The sequence below is a fragment of the Aegilops tauschii genome, chromosome 3 (genome assembly GCF_002575655.3).
Source record: "Aegilops tauschii subsp. strangulata cultivar AL8/78 chromosome 3, Aet v6.0, whole genome shotgun sequence".
NCBI lineage: Eukaryota > Viridiplantae > Streptophyta > Magnoliopsida > Poales > Poaceae > Aegilops > Aegilops tauschii.
In genome coordinates, this window is record NC_053037.3 from 513260343 (window position 1) to 513276078 (window position 15736).

The window sequence follows — 15736 nt, forward strand, 5'->3', positions numbered from 1 at the left end:
GGCATTGGGAAGTAGCAAGTAGATGATCGGTTGCTAGAGTGACAGAAGCTTAAACCCTAGTTTATGTGTTGCTTCGTAAGGGGTTGTTTTGGATCCACATGTTTAATGCTATGGCTAGATTTATCTTAATTCTTCTTTCGTAGGTGCGGCTGCTTGCGAGAGGGGTTAATCATAGGGATTTTTATTTCTGTGCCCCTGGTTTGTTAGTTCTACTCATTCATCCCCATGCTCTTAACTTTTGCTCACTTTTCTCCACTCCCTTGCCCGAACCCTCAGAACTGGTCACCGCGGACGTTGCAGTCGGGTCAATGGCTTGACCGTTAACTCTGACTAGTGGGGCCACGTAGGGCGGAGTCCACATTTTGACCGTTACGTGGTAACCAGTGGGGCCGCGAAACTGACACTCATTGTAACCTGAATTAGATCCAGTCGCTTCCGCCGCCCCCTCCGCCGCCATCGTGTCGCCTCTGCCGCCGTCGTGCTGCCTCCACCGCACTCTTGCCGCCTCCGCTGCAGTTGTGCCGCCTCCGCCACAGTCGTGCCGCCTCCGCCGCATCTACCCTCTCTCCCCATCTAGGATTAGGAAGCGATGTCGGGGGGGCACCCCGTCCGGCCCATCGACCGTGGAGATGATTGGGTCGAATCAGAGGCTGATAATTCATGGATTCCACCTGGGTAAGCATCGTTTTCCTCTCAAATTGATTAGGAGATCCATAAATTAGGATGTATTTGACCACCGTTGGCGTGAATCAGCGCAATTTATCTAAAAAAATTCGGCCTAACTGCGCCCTTTATCTTATTTCAATCGAATAGGGTTGATCCTGCACTTGCTTTTCGGCTGGCGGTTAGAATGGAAACTAGCGAGCTGCGTGGAACTAAACCGTGTGTGATTTCTGGATTTTTCTATCCTAAAGTGGTAGAAACCGGCGTTTCGTTCAGAGATTTCCGCGAGGCACTCTATTGTGAGTATCCGTGGAGCCCTGCCGATGCTGTTGAACTGAGATATTTCAACAGTACCGAGCAAAGATTTGTCCCATTAACTTGTGATGAGCATCTGGGATTGCTATTTAGTTGGAATGCTGACAGCCGTTTTGGTAAAATCCATATCAGTGTGCTTCAGGCACGCAAACAGCGTATCTCGAAGGGTGTTCAGACATCATCTGTCTCTGCTAATAGCGAGCGTCCTCGCACTCCTTGTAGGTCGAGACCAAGTAAACCTAGTGGTTCTGAAAGCCACAACATGTTGGCTGCTGCTAATTCTGCCACTTCTCCTCTCCCTTTCTGCACCTGATGTAGAAGTAGATGCAGAGCCTGACGAGGAAGTGCCTCGACATGATGATGAGGATGAGATTCTATTCCCTGAACTGGTAGATAGAGTCAGTCAACAGACAGTGGAAGATGAATATGCAGAGGAGCCTAGCAGCCGTGCTAGATTTGATGACACTGATGATGAAGAGAGGGAGGTGAACATCGACTCCTTAGTTTTACAAGAATATGATGGTGAGGACATGCCAACAATTGAGTGGAACAGGGAGAATCCTGACCTTACTCCAGGAACCATATTCGAATCGATGGTGGACTGTCGTAATGCAGTGACTACATATTGCATTATCACTGAAAACTCTTATGAGGTTGATAGGAGTGAGCCAGGAAGATTCACTGTTCATTGCCCTTATGATAGGTGCAGGTGGAGGTTGCATGCATCCAGTATGCGAAAGAGCAAATTGATTCAGGTATTACAACTGAATATTGTTATCGGATTATTTATCCATTCTATGTTCAGATCATGTGTACTGTTTCTTAATTGTATTTGACATCATTTTTCATTTTGTTTCAGATAAAAAGCAACCCACACGGGCACACTTGCCCACCTGGAGGGGGAGGGGGAAAGGACAAATCTAAGCTTGCAAAGACTAGGTGGGTGGCAGATGCAATCTTAGATTGGGTGAGGGAAACACCAACAATTGGTCCAACAGCACTCCATGGGAAGCTATTTGAGAAGTACAAGATTAATGTACAATACATGAAGATTTTCTATGCTAAGGAAAGGGCTCTTGATAGGATTAATGGTCCATGGACTGAGAGTTTTCAGTTGCTTTACACCTTCAAAGCTGAAGTGGAGACGGCTAGTCCAGGGAGTGTTGTAGAGATTGACAAGCATATAGTTAAGTACAAATTAAAAGGGAAGGCAATGGAGAAGGAGTGCTTCAGGAGGGCTTTTGTTTGTTTCAAGGCTTGCTGGCAGGGTTTTTTGAATGGTTGTAGGCCCTAATTGGCTGTCGATGCGACTGCTTTGAATGGAAGATGGAGAGGCCGGCTAGCAGCAGCTTCTACAGTTGATAGACACAACTGGCTATTCCCAGTTGCATTTGGTGTGTTGGAGGTAGAGAGTGAGTAGAGTTGGGTCTGGTTTCTGCAGCAGTTGCGCAACATTATAGGTACACCCTCAAGTTTAGTTATACACATAGATGCTTGCAAGGGTTTAGAAACTGCAGTTGAAATTGTATTCCCTGGAGTGGAACATAGGGAATGTATGCGACACCTAGCGCAAAATTTTAAAAAGAAATTCAAAGGCAAAGTTTATGATGTGAATCTATGGCCAGCATCATACACATGCAGCTTGAGGAAGCATGAGCACCATTTGAGAGTGTTCTATGCTCATAATACTTTGGTGAAGGAGTACATGGATGAACATCATGGAAAGTTGTGGTCAAGAAGCAAATTCAATGAAATCTGCAAAGTAGACTATGTGACCAATAACCTCGCTGAGTATTTCAATGCAAAGTTCTAGTCAGTGAAAGGGCTTTTGTTGTGGCAAGCATTTGATAAGATCAGGCAGATGATCATGGTAAAGATGGCTCTTTGTAAACGAATTGCAGAAACACAATATGTTGGCCATCTTATGCTCCCATCTATGATTAAGGCATTGCATGCCAAGGCAAGAGGACTAAGAATGAAATGCATTCGACCGACGACATACGAGGCTGAGGTGACATACACTGACAGTAAAAATAGGGAATGGAGATATCCAGTGAACCTTGCAACCAATGAATGCAGCTGTAGGCAATGGCAGATCCACGGGAAGCCGTGCATACATGCCCTACATCTCATGACTATTATTGGAGGTGAAGATGGTGAAGTTGATCAGTATTGCTTTGATATTTCTCTGTTGCCAAATTTAGGGCTGCTTATGCTGAAAATGTGCCTGCACTCTTGGGAAAAGACCAATGGAACATAGTAGACCCAGGGTTCAAACTCCATTCTCCTGTACTGACTAGACCACCAGGAAGACCAAGGAAAAACATGATAAGAGCTGGTGAAGAGGGTCGTGTAAAAAAACAGCGTAAGTGCAAAAGATGTGGTATCTTAGGGCATATTGCTAGGCGTTGTACCAATCCAGTTGATGCATCATTTGGAGAAGAGGAACAATGGGCAGCAGCAAATGCAGAGGAGAATGCAGCAAGTTAGAGGATAATGCAGCAACAGAGGAGAATGCAGCAAGTTTAGAGAATGAAGCAACTGAAGTAGCAGCTTGGTATGTGTGCAATCTTTCCATTTTTTGCATTTGTTCTCTTTTTTATCGATGGCTAAGCTTATTTCTGTTTGACCCAGCTCTAGGATAATTAGAGGCACAAGACAGAAAAGACCTAGAGAGGAAGAAACTTTGGTTGAACCATCATCTGATGCGGAATTTGAAACCATGGCTTACAAAGGTTTTGAAGTATAAGAGAGGAGGAAGTTATTTTGTCTGAAGTTCCTTTAAAGATTAGTGAGCCCACAGATGACCGTCAACTATTCATCACTTGCTCGATCAGTCAAAGCTCAACAAAACCGCCACCACCAGAAGTGAAGATCAGAAGCAACAAGACAAAGCTTTCAAAAGCACAAAATATCCCAGCCAGGGAAACCAGAAGCAAGACGGTTAACCCATCCTGGAACACAAGGAGCAAGGCAAAGATTTGAATTTGAACTTGAATGCAAGTCATAAACTTTGAACTTTAAAGATTTGTAATAAGGATTCTGTCATCAATTTGAAGTATTGTGAAAACTTGTAAGGTGTAATAATTCTATATGTAAACTTTGAATTTGAACTACTGAGGCAAACTTTGAATTTTAGGCAAACTTTGGATTTGAACCAACACTTCAGTCCATTCCCCTGTGGTGTGAGTTGCACGGTTTGCTGAACTATTATAAACGTTAGGTGATCAATCCGATCTCTTTTGCGTCTACAAAACTTGTAGTCATGAGAAATGTGCTCCAAATGAGCTCCCAAGCTAGGGTAAACAGCCCCATTTGTAATCAAGTTTTTTTTTGGACCTACTCCAAATGAGCCAAATATTTTTTATTAACACCAAATCAATCTATATAGTGTAGATAAGAAGAATCACTATTTATTGAATTAATCTTTCTATTTTTACATTTTTTCAAAGAAATACTTTAATAGAAGAATGTTCACCATATGAAAATGGAAAACTAAGTTCAGATCCTTCTTATTCACTTTGAAATCAAGCTTTGGTGATTTTTTTGATTTTTTTGATTTTCAAAAACCGAAGGGAAACCCTACCTCCTCTCCTTAATCTCTATGAAACGTTGTACATGATAGCTCATATGCGTGAAGGGTTTTTCATGAAAATGTCCATAGACAAAGTTTATGATTTTTGGTTGGTAACATGTCACACAAGGCAACATTGTGTGCAGGTTTTATTATTTTTTAATTTTTTTAATTAATGGTGCTCATTTTACCTCGATCGTGCTAGCTATGTTTTTTTTCTCTAAATGTACGTATACCAAGTTTAGTATTTTTCCTTGTTAGTGTGTCCTATAAAATGATGAACGGTGAAGGTTTCATATTTTTTTGATTTTTCTAAATTATTTATGCTCAGTCAAAGCCTTTGAAACCCCGTTGACCAGCTCAAAACCCCTCTAAACCCCGTGGGGTTTCGCCTAACCCTAGCTCCGAACGTCAGCCGTCCGATCATACCCTAGCGCCAAGCGATAGCCCTCAGATGTGGTCTTCTAGAAGTAATTCCGAGGGCAGGCTGCGAGCAGGCTCCGCGCCGTTGGATCACATGGACAGCTCCGCATCGTTGGATCGTGGGGCGATCCGCGAGACATGTTGGTTGTGCCTCCCCTTTCTTCGGGTACCCCCTTTATTCTGGTGCTTATTCTGCAGCGACGAGAGGAGCCACTCCTCCTCTGCTTCTTCTTCTCCGGCAACGAGAGGAGCCACTCCTCTGCTTCTTCTTCTCCAGCGACTTTGGGCGATATGTCGAGCTCCACTTCAACCTCCCGCCCCTCGTGGACCCAGTATGGTCCACTTCCCATGGAGCGATGTCCTGACTGCCCACGCAGCGCGCCACTGATACGGTTGACTTCGAAGGAGGTCAAGAATGGCAACTATGGGCACGAGTTCGTGAAATGCGAGAGCAAGCCAGAGGGGCAGGTTAGATCTCATGATTTTTCTCTGATTTCTTTTTCTATTTGCTTTTAATTCTTTTTCGATCTGGGATTTAGGGTTCATGTTTTCATTTCAGATCATGAAGAAATGCACACATTTTGAATGGCTGGATGACTACGTTAAGCGGATTCAATTCAATGGGGCCCCAACCCGGGAGCTCAATCTGCCGTCAGCAACAACGAATTTGGTCTCTGAAAGTGCTGCTCTGACAGTTGGGGATGCAGATCTGAAGGGGGAAATAAAGAAGATGAACAAGAACTTGAAGCAGATGATTCAATTGAACAAGCAGGCGAATCTGATAGCTTTAGGATTTTATCCCTTTTATTTTTGTGTAGTTGCTCCAGGATTTGCTTACTTGCTGGTCATCACTCGTTAGAGATGTTATTAGTGTGGTGTCATGTGCTCTAGGATTTGGTTAAATTTGTGGATCATGTGCTCTACGATTTGCTTAAATTTGTGGATCATGTGCTCTATGCTTTGTGTTGCTTAATTCGTGGATCATGTGCTCTACGCTCTGTGTTGCTTAATTTGTGGATCATGTCAGTTTCGGGTACCCGTCAGTTTCGTCAGTTTTGTACACTTTCAATTTCTTCAGTTTCGTCAGACAACACCGACCGCAAAAGAAAAAAGCGTAGTTCTATGGCCCAAATTGAAACTAAGCTCTGGTTGGGCCGTCTCATTGCGTTGAGTGTCGAAGGCCCACGTGCTGGCTGTTGGGGATCGTTGCAGAAATTAAAAAATTTCTACGCATCACCAAGATCAATCTATGGAGTTTACTAGCAACGAGAGGTGAGGAGTGCATCTACATACCCTTGTAGATCGCGAGCGGAAGCGTTCAAGAGAACGGGGTTGATGGAGTCGTACTCGTCGTGATCCAAATCACCGATGATCCAAGCACCGAACGTACGGCACCTCCGCGTTGAACACACGTACGGAGCGGTGACGTCTCCCACGCCTTGATCCAGCAAGGAGGAGGGAGAGGTTGAGGAAGAAGGCTCCAACAGCAGCACGACGGCGTGGTGGTGGTGGAGTGACAGTTCTCCGGCAGGGCTTCGCCAAGCACACGCGGAGGAGGAGAGGTGTTGGGGAGGGGAGGGGCTGCGCCTTGGATGTGGTGCTGCAGCCCTCCCACCCCTCCACTATATATAGGGGCAAGGGAGAGGGGGGCCGTCTCCCTTAGATCCCATCTCGTGGGAGGGGTGGCGGCCAGGGGGAGGTGGCTTGCCCCCCAAGCAAGGGGGGCGCCCCCCTTTAGGGTTCCCCCAAACCCTAGGCGCATGGGCCCTAGGGGGGTTGGTGCCCAGCCCACTTAGGGCTGGTTCCCTTCCACCTACAGCCCATAAGGCCCTCCGGGGCATGTAGACCCTCCTGGTGGACCCCCGGAACCCCTCCGGTGGTCCCGGTACAATACCGGTATACCCCCGAATATTTCTGATGACCGTATGGTGACTTCCCATATATAAATCTTTACCTCCGGACCATTCCGGAACTCCTCGTGACGTCCGGGGTCTCATCCGGGACTTCGAACAACATTCGGTAATCACATACAAACCTTCCTTATAACCCTAGCGTCATCGAACCTTAAGTGTGTAGACCCTACGGGTTCGGGAATCATGCAGACATGACCGAGACACCTCTCTAGCCAATAACCAACAGCGGGATCTGGATACCCATGTTGGCTCCCACATGTTCCACGATGATCTCATCGGATGAACCACGATGTCGAGGATTCAAGCAATCCCGTATACAATTCCCTTTGTCAATCGGTACTTTACTTGCCCGAGATTCGATCGTCGGTATCCCAATACCTCGTTCAATCTCGTTACCGGCAAGTCACTTTACTCGTTCCGTAATGCATGATCCCGTGACTAACTACTTAGTCACATTGAGCTCATTATGATGATGCAATACCGAGTGGGCCCAGAGATACCTCTCCGTCGTACGGAGTGACAAATCCCAGTCTCGATCCGAGCCAACCCAACAGACGCTTTTGGAGATACCTGTAGTGCACCTTTATAGCCACCCAGTTACGTTGTGACGTTTGGTACACCCAAAGCATTCCTACGGTATCCGGGAGTTGCACGATCTCATGGTCTAAGGAAATGATACTTGACATTAGAAAAGCTTTAGCAAACGAACTACACGATCTAGTGCTATGCTTAGGATTGGGTCTTGTCCATCACATCATTCTCCTAATGATGTGATCCCGTTATCAATGACATCCAATGTCCATGGTCAGGAAACCGTAACCATCTGTTGATCAACGAGCTAGTCAACTAGAGGCTCACTAGGGACATGTTATGGTCTATGTATTCACACATGTATTACGATTTCCGGATAACACAATTAAAGCATGAACAATAGACAATTATCATGAACAAGGAAATATAATAATAACCATTTTATTATTGCCTCTAGGGCATATTTCCAACAGTCTCCCACTTGCACTAGAGTCAATAATCTAGTTACATTGTGATGAATCGTACACCCATAGAGTTCTGGTGTTGATCATGTTTCGCTCGTGGAAGAGGTTTAGTCAACGAATCTGCGACATTCAAATCCGTATCCACTTTACAAATATCTATGTCTCCATTTTGAACATTTTCACGAATGGAGTTGAAGCGACGCTTGATGTGCCTGGTCTTCTTGTGAAACCTGGGCTCCTTGGCAAGGGCAATAGCTCCAGTGTTGTCACAGAAGAGAGTCATCGGCTCCGATGCATTGGGAATAACTCCTAGGTCGGCAATGAACTCCTTCATCCAGATTGCTTCATGTGCTGCCTCCGAGGCTGCCATGTACTCTGCTTCACATGTAGATCCCGCCACGACGCTTTGCTTGCAACTGCACCAGTTGACTGCCCCACCATTCAAAATGTACACGTATCCGGTTTGTGACTTAGAGTCATCCAGATCTGTGTCGAAGGTAGCATCGACGTAACCCTTTACGACGAGCTCTTCGTCACCTCCATAAACGAGAAACATATCCTTAGTCCTTTTCAGGTACTTCAGGATGTTCTTTACCACTGTCCAGTGTTCCATGCCGGGATTACTTTGGTACCTTCCTACCAAACTTACGGCAAGGTTTACATCAGGTCTGGTACACAGCATGGCATACATAATAGACCCTATGGCCGAGGCATAGGGGACGACACTCATCTTTTCTCTATCTTCTGCCGTGGTCGGGCATTGAGCCGTGCTCAATCTCACACCTTGCAATATAGGCAAGAACCCCTTCTTGGACTGATCCGTATTGAACTTCTTCAGTATCTTGTCAAGGTATGTGCTTTGTGAAAGACCTATGAGGCGTCTCGATCTATCTCTATAGATCTTGATGCCTAATATGTAAGCAGCTTCTCCAAGGTCCTTCATTGAAAAACACTCATTCAAGTAGGCCTTTATACTTTCCAAGAATTCTATATCATTTCCCATCAATAGTATGTCATCCACATATAATATGAGAAATGCTATAGAGCTCCCACTCACTTTCTTGTAAACACATGCTTCTCCATAAGTCTGTGTAAACCCAAACGCTTTGATCATCTCATCAAAGCGAATGTTCCAACTCCGAGATGCCTGCACCAGCCCATAGATTGAGCGCTGGAGCTTGCATACTTTGTCAGCATTCTTAGGATCGACAAAACCTTCCGGCTGCATCATATACAATTCTTCCTTAAGGAAGCCGTTAAGGAATGCCGTTTTGACGTCCATTTGCCATATTTCATAATCGTAGAATGCGGCAATTGCTAACATGATTTGGACGGACTTCAGCTTTGCTACGGGTGAGAAGGTCTCATCGTAGTCAACTCCTTGAACTTGTCGATAACCCTTAGCGACAAGTCGAGCTTTATAGATGGTAACATTTCCATCCGCGTCCGTCTTCTTCTTAAAGATCCATTTATTTTCTATCGCTCGCCGATCATCGGGCAAGTTTGTCAAAGTCCATACTTTGTTTTCATACATGGATCCTATCTCGGATTGCATGGCTTCAAGCCATTTGTTGGAATCTGGACCCGCCATTGCTTCTTCATAGTTCGAAGGTACACCGTTGTCCAACAACATGATTTCTAGGACAGGGTTGCCGTACCACTCTGGTGCGGAACGTGTCATTGTGGATCTACGAAGTTCAGTGGTAACTTGATCATGATTGTCATCATTAATTTCCTCTCTAGTCGGTGCAGGCACCACAGAAACATTTTCTTGTGCTGCGCTACTTTCTGGTTCGAGAGGGGTCATCTCATCAAGTTCCACTTTCCTCCCACTTACTTCTTTCGAGAGAAACTCTTTCTCCAGAAAGGACCCGTTCTTGGCAACAAAGATCTTGCCTTCGGATCTGAGGTAGAAGGTATACCCAATGGTTTCCTTAGGGTATCCTATGAAGACGCATTTTTCCGACTTGGGTTTGAGCTTTTCAGGTTGAAGTTTCTTGACATAAGCATCGCATCCCCAAACTTTAAGAAACGACAGCTTAGGTTTCTTTCCAAACCATAATTCATACAGTGTCGTCTCAACGGATTTCGACGGAGCCCTATTTAAAGTGAATGCGGCAGTCTCTAAAGCATAACCCCAGAATGATAGCGGTAGATCGGTAAGAGACATCATAGATCGCACCATATCCAATAGAGTGCGATTACAATGTTCGGACACACCATTACGCTGAGGTGTTCCAGGCGGCGTGAGTTGTGAAACAATTCCACATTTCCTAAAGTGTGTGCCAAATTCGTGACTCAAATATTCCCCTCCACGATCTGATCGTAAGAACTTTATTGTCCTATCACGTTGATTCTCAACCTCACTCTGAAATTCCTTGAGCTTTTCAAAGGTCTCAGACTTGTGTTTCATTAAGTAGACATACCCATATCTACTCAAGTCATCAGTGAGGGTGAGAACATAACGATAGCCACCGCGAGCCTCAACGCTTATTGGACCGCACACATCAGTATGTATGATTTCCAATAAGTTGGTTGCTCACTCCATTGTTCCGGAGAACGGAGTCTTGGTCATTTTGCCCATGAGGCATGGTTCGCACGTGTCAAATGATTCATAATCAAGAGACTCCAAAAGTCCATCTGCGTGGAGTTTCTTCATGCGTTTGGCACCAATGTGACCAAGGCGGCAGTGCCACAAGTATGTGGGACTATCATTATCAACCTTACATTTCTTGGCATTCACACTATGAATATGTGTAACATCACATTCGTGATTCATTAAGAATAAACCATTGACCAGCGGGGCATGACCATAAAACATATCTCTCATATAAATAGAACAACCGTTATTCTCGGATTTAAATGAGTAGCCATCTCGCATTAAACGAGATCCAGATACAATGTTCATGCTCAAAGCTGGCACTAAATAACAATTATTGAGGTTTAAAACTAATCCCGTAGGTAAATGTAGAGGTAGCGTGCCGACGGCGATCACATCGACCTTGGAACCATTCCCGACGCGCATCGTCACCTCGTCCTTTGCCAGTCTCCGCTTATTCCGCAGCTCCTGCTTTGAGTTACAAATATGAGCAACCGCACCAGTATCAAATACCCAGGAGCTACTACGAGCGCTGGTTAGGTACACATCAATAACATGTATATCACATATACCTTTGGTATTGCCGGCCTTCTTATCTGCTAAGTACTTGGGGCAGTTCCGCTTCCAGTGACCGTTTCCCTTGCAATAAAAACACTCAGTCTCAAGCTTGGGTCCATTCTTTGTCTTCTTCCCGGCAGCTTGCTTACCGGGCGCGGCAACTCCCTTGCTGTCTTTCTTGAAGTTCTTCTTACCCTTGCCTTTCTTGAACTTAGTGGTCTTATTCACCATCAACACTTGATGTTCCTTTTTGATCTCCACCTCCGTTGATTTCAGCATTGAATATACCTCAGGAATGGTCTTTTCCATCCCCTGCATATTGAAGTTCATCACAAAGCTCTTGTGTTCCGAGGCCATGTCTGTACATGCTAGGCTCGTCAAGTCAACCTAAGTGTATTGCGTGTGTAAATCTGGCTTACACCCGTTGTATGCGAACGTTAGAACCTATCACACCCGATCATCACGTGGTGCTTCGGAACAACGAACCTTCGCAACGGTGCACAGTTAGGGGGAACACTTTCTTGAAATTTTAGCGAGGGATCATCTTATTTATGCTACCGTCGTTCTAAGCAAATAAGATATAAAACATGATAAACATCACATGCAATCAAATAGTGACATGATATGGCCAATATCATTTTGCTCCTTTGATCTCCATCTTCGGGGTGCCATGTTCATCATCGTCACCGGCATGACACCATGATCTCCATCATCATGATCTCCATCATCGTGTCTTCATGAAGTTGTCTCGCCAACTATTACTTCTACTACTATGGCTAACGGTTAGCAATAAAGTAAAGTAATTACATGACGTTCCAGTTGACACGCAGGTCATAAATTAATTAAGACAACTCCTATGGCTCCTGCCGGTTGTCATACTCATCGACATACAAGTCGTGATTCCTATTACAAGAACATGATCAATCTCATACATCACATATATCATTCATCACATCCTTCTGGCCATATCACATCACATGACACTTGCTGCAAAAACAAGTTAGACGTCCTCTAATTGTTGTTGCAAACTTTTACGTGGCTGCTATAGGTTTCTAGCAAGAACGATTCTTACCTACGCCAAAACCACAACGTGATATGCCAATTTCTATTTACCCTTCATAAGGACCCTTTTCATCGAATCCGATCCGACTAAAGTGGGAGAGACAGACACATGCTAGCCACCTTATGCAACTAGTGCATGTCAGTCGGTGGAACTTGTCTCACGTAAGCGTACGTGTAAGGTCGGTCCGGGCCGCTTCATCCCACGATGCTGCCGAATCAAGATAAGACTAGTAACGGCAAGTAAATTGACAAAATCGACGCCCACAACAACTTATGTTCTACTCGTGCATAGAAACTACGCATAGACCTAGCTCATGATGCCACTGTTGGGGATCGTTGCAGAAATTACAAATTTTCTACGCATCACCAAGATCAATCTATGGAGTTTACTAGCAATGAGAGGGGAGGAGTGCATCTACATACCCTTGTAGATCGCGAGCGGAAGCGTTCAAGAGAACGGGGTTGATGGAGTCGTACTCGTCGTGATCCAAATCACCGATGATCCAAGCGCCGAACGGACGGCACCTCCGCGTTCAACACACGTACGGAGCGGTGATGTCTCCCACGCCTTGATCCAGCAAGGAGGAGGGAGAGGTTGAGGAAGAAGGCTCCAACAGCAGCACGACGACGTGGTGGTGGTGGAGTGACAGTTCTCCGGCAGGGCTTCGCCAAGCACACGCGGAGGAGGAGAGGTGTTGGGGAGGGGAGGGGCTGCGCCTTGGATGTGGTGCTGCAGCCCTCCCACCCCTCCACTATATATAGGGGCAAGGGAGAGGGGGGCCAGCTCCCTTAGATCCCATCTGGTGGGAGGGGCGGCGGCCAGGGGGAGGTGGCTTGCCCCTCAAGCAAGGGGGGCGCCCCCCTTTAGGGTTCCCCCAAACCCTAGGCGCATGGGCCCTAGGGGGGGTTGGCGCCCAGCCCACTTAGGGCTGGTTCCCTTCCACCTACAGCCCATAAGGCCCTCCGGGGCAGGTGGACCCTCCCAGTGGACCCCCGGAACCCCTCCGGTGGTCCCGGTACAATACCGGTATACCCCCGAATCTTTCCGGTGACCGTATGGTGACCTCCCATATATAAATCTTTACCTCCGTACCATTCCGGAACTCCTCGTGACGTCCGGGATCTCATTCGGGACTCCGAACAACATTCGGTAATCACATACAAACCTTCCTTATAACCCTAGCGCCATCGAACCTTAAGTGTGTAGACCCTACGGGTTCGGGAATCATGTAGACATGACCGAGACACCTCTCTAGCCAATAACCAACAGCGGGATCTGGATACCCATGTTGGCTCCCACATGTTCCACGATGATCTCATCGGATGAACCACGATGTCGAGGATTCAAGCAATCCCGTATACAATTCCCTTTGTCAATCGGTACTTTACTTGACCGAGATTCGATCGTCGGTATCCCAATACCTCATTCAATCTCGTTACCGGCAAGTCACTTTACTCGTTCCGTAATGCATGATCCCGTGGCTAACTACTTAGTCACATTGAGCTCATTATGATGATGCAATACCGAGTGGGCCTAGAGATACCTCTCCGTCATACGGAGTGATAAATCCCAGTCTCGATCCGAGCCAACCCAACAGACACTTTCGGAGATACCTGTAGTGCACCTTTATAGCCACCCAGTTACTTGTGACGTTTGGTACACCCAAAGCATTCCTACGGTATCCGGGAGTTGCACGCTCATGGTCTAAGGAAATGATACTTGACATTAGAAAAGCTTTAGCAAACGAACTACACGATCTAGTGCTATGCTTAGGATTGGGTCTTGTCCATCACATCATTCTCCTAATGATGTGATCCCGTTATCAATGACATCCAATGTCCATGGTCAGGAAACCGTAACCATCTATTGATCAACGAGCTAGTCAACTAGAGGCTCACTAGGGACATGTTATGGTCTATGTATTCACACATGTATTACGATTTCCGGATAACACAATTAAAGCATGAACAATAGACAATTATCATGAACAAGGAAATATAATACTAACCATTTTATTATTGCCTCTAGGGCATATTTCCAACACTGGCTCTGTTTTTCACTTGATTATTACCATGGTAAATCCATTTATTGCCATGCCGAACAAAAATAGTGCATGATGGTAAATCGATTTATTGTTGGACTTGCACATGTCAAATTTATTTGTACATATCATGGCAATTTCCTTTTGTATATAGCCTACAGCACAACACTTTCATTTTTTGACATGCGGGTATTATAAACAAGTTTTTGTTGCAAGAAAAATATTGTATACATGATTTTTTGTTTTTTATTAAGAACATGTCAGACTTAATTATGTAGATCATGATATCCATCTGAAACCACGTCTAAAATAAAGTCCGGCGGCACCATTAGCCAGCATATCCATCTAGAGAGCATGTCTAGGCTCGGCTATGGCACCATATCCATCTAGAGAGCTTGTCTACGGCTCGGCTACGGCACCATATCCATCGACCGATATCTCACGTAGCAAGCATACATCCATAACATAAAAAGTAGCAACCATAGCATACTTCTTACATAAAACATAGGGTACCCTAAACCATAGCATAGTCCACAAACTATTCAAAAATTAGCTTGTTTTTGTTCATACAATATACGGAATAGGGCCACCAACAATTCAAAAAAAAATTAGCTTTTCTTCTTCTTTTCAACATCAACATGGCTCATTTTTCTAGCTTTAGTTTCCTTTTTGACACTTCAACTACTCCATTATCCGTGCGTGCGAAAACTTGACCCTACTCTAAATGGGCGAAAACTTGACTCTACTCTAAATGGGCGAAAACTTGCTGGTTTTCACTGAGGAATACTCAATCATTGATTGATTTAGCAGAAGGGCTCGTGTACGGCACCACATCCATCTAGCAATTTATCTCACGTCAAATAAGATAGAAATAGCAAGCAAAAACACTGATAACCAACGACATATCAAATAAGGGTAGCAAGCATAACAAAGTTCTTAGGGGATAACACGACAGAGATTAAAAGTTCATGGTACAACCAACGACATAATTAAGATAGAAATATATAGAAGATAAAAAGCCCTAACACCCTAGGGCAAGACAAGCTCACGATCGAGACCGGGACTTCACCACCTGATACGTCTCCAACGTATCTATAATTTATGAAGTATTCATGCTATTATATTATCCAGCTCGGATGTTTAATGGGCTTTACTATGCACTTTTATATTATTTTTGGGACTAACCTATTGACCCAGAGCCCAGTGCCAGTTTCTATTTTTTCCCTTGTTTCAGTGTTTCGCAGAAAAGGAATATCAAACACAGTCCAAACGGAATGAAACCTTCGGAAAAGTTGTTTTTGGAAAGAAAGCAATACGGGAGACTTGGAGTGCACATCAGGGGATCAACGAGGAGAGCACGAGGCAGGGGGGCGCGCCCTCCACCCTCGTGGGCCCCTCGTGTCTCCCCTGACGTATTTCTTCCTCCTATATATACCAATATACCCTAAAACCATAGAAGAACAGAATAGATCGGGAGTTCCGCCGCCGCAAGCCTCTGTAGCCACCAAAAACCAATCGGGACCCTGTTCCGGCACCCTGCTGGAGGGGGGAACCCTCACCAGTGGCCATCTTCATCATCCCGGCGCTCTCCA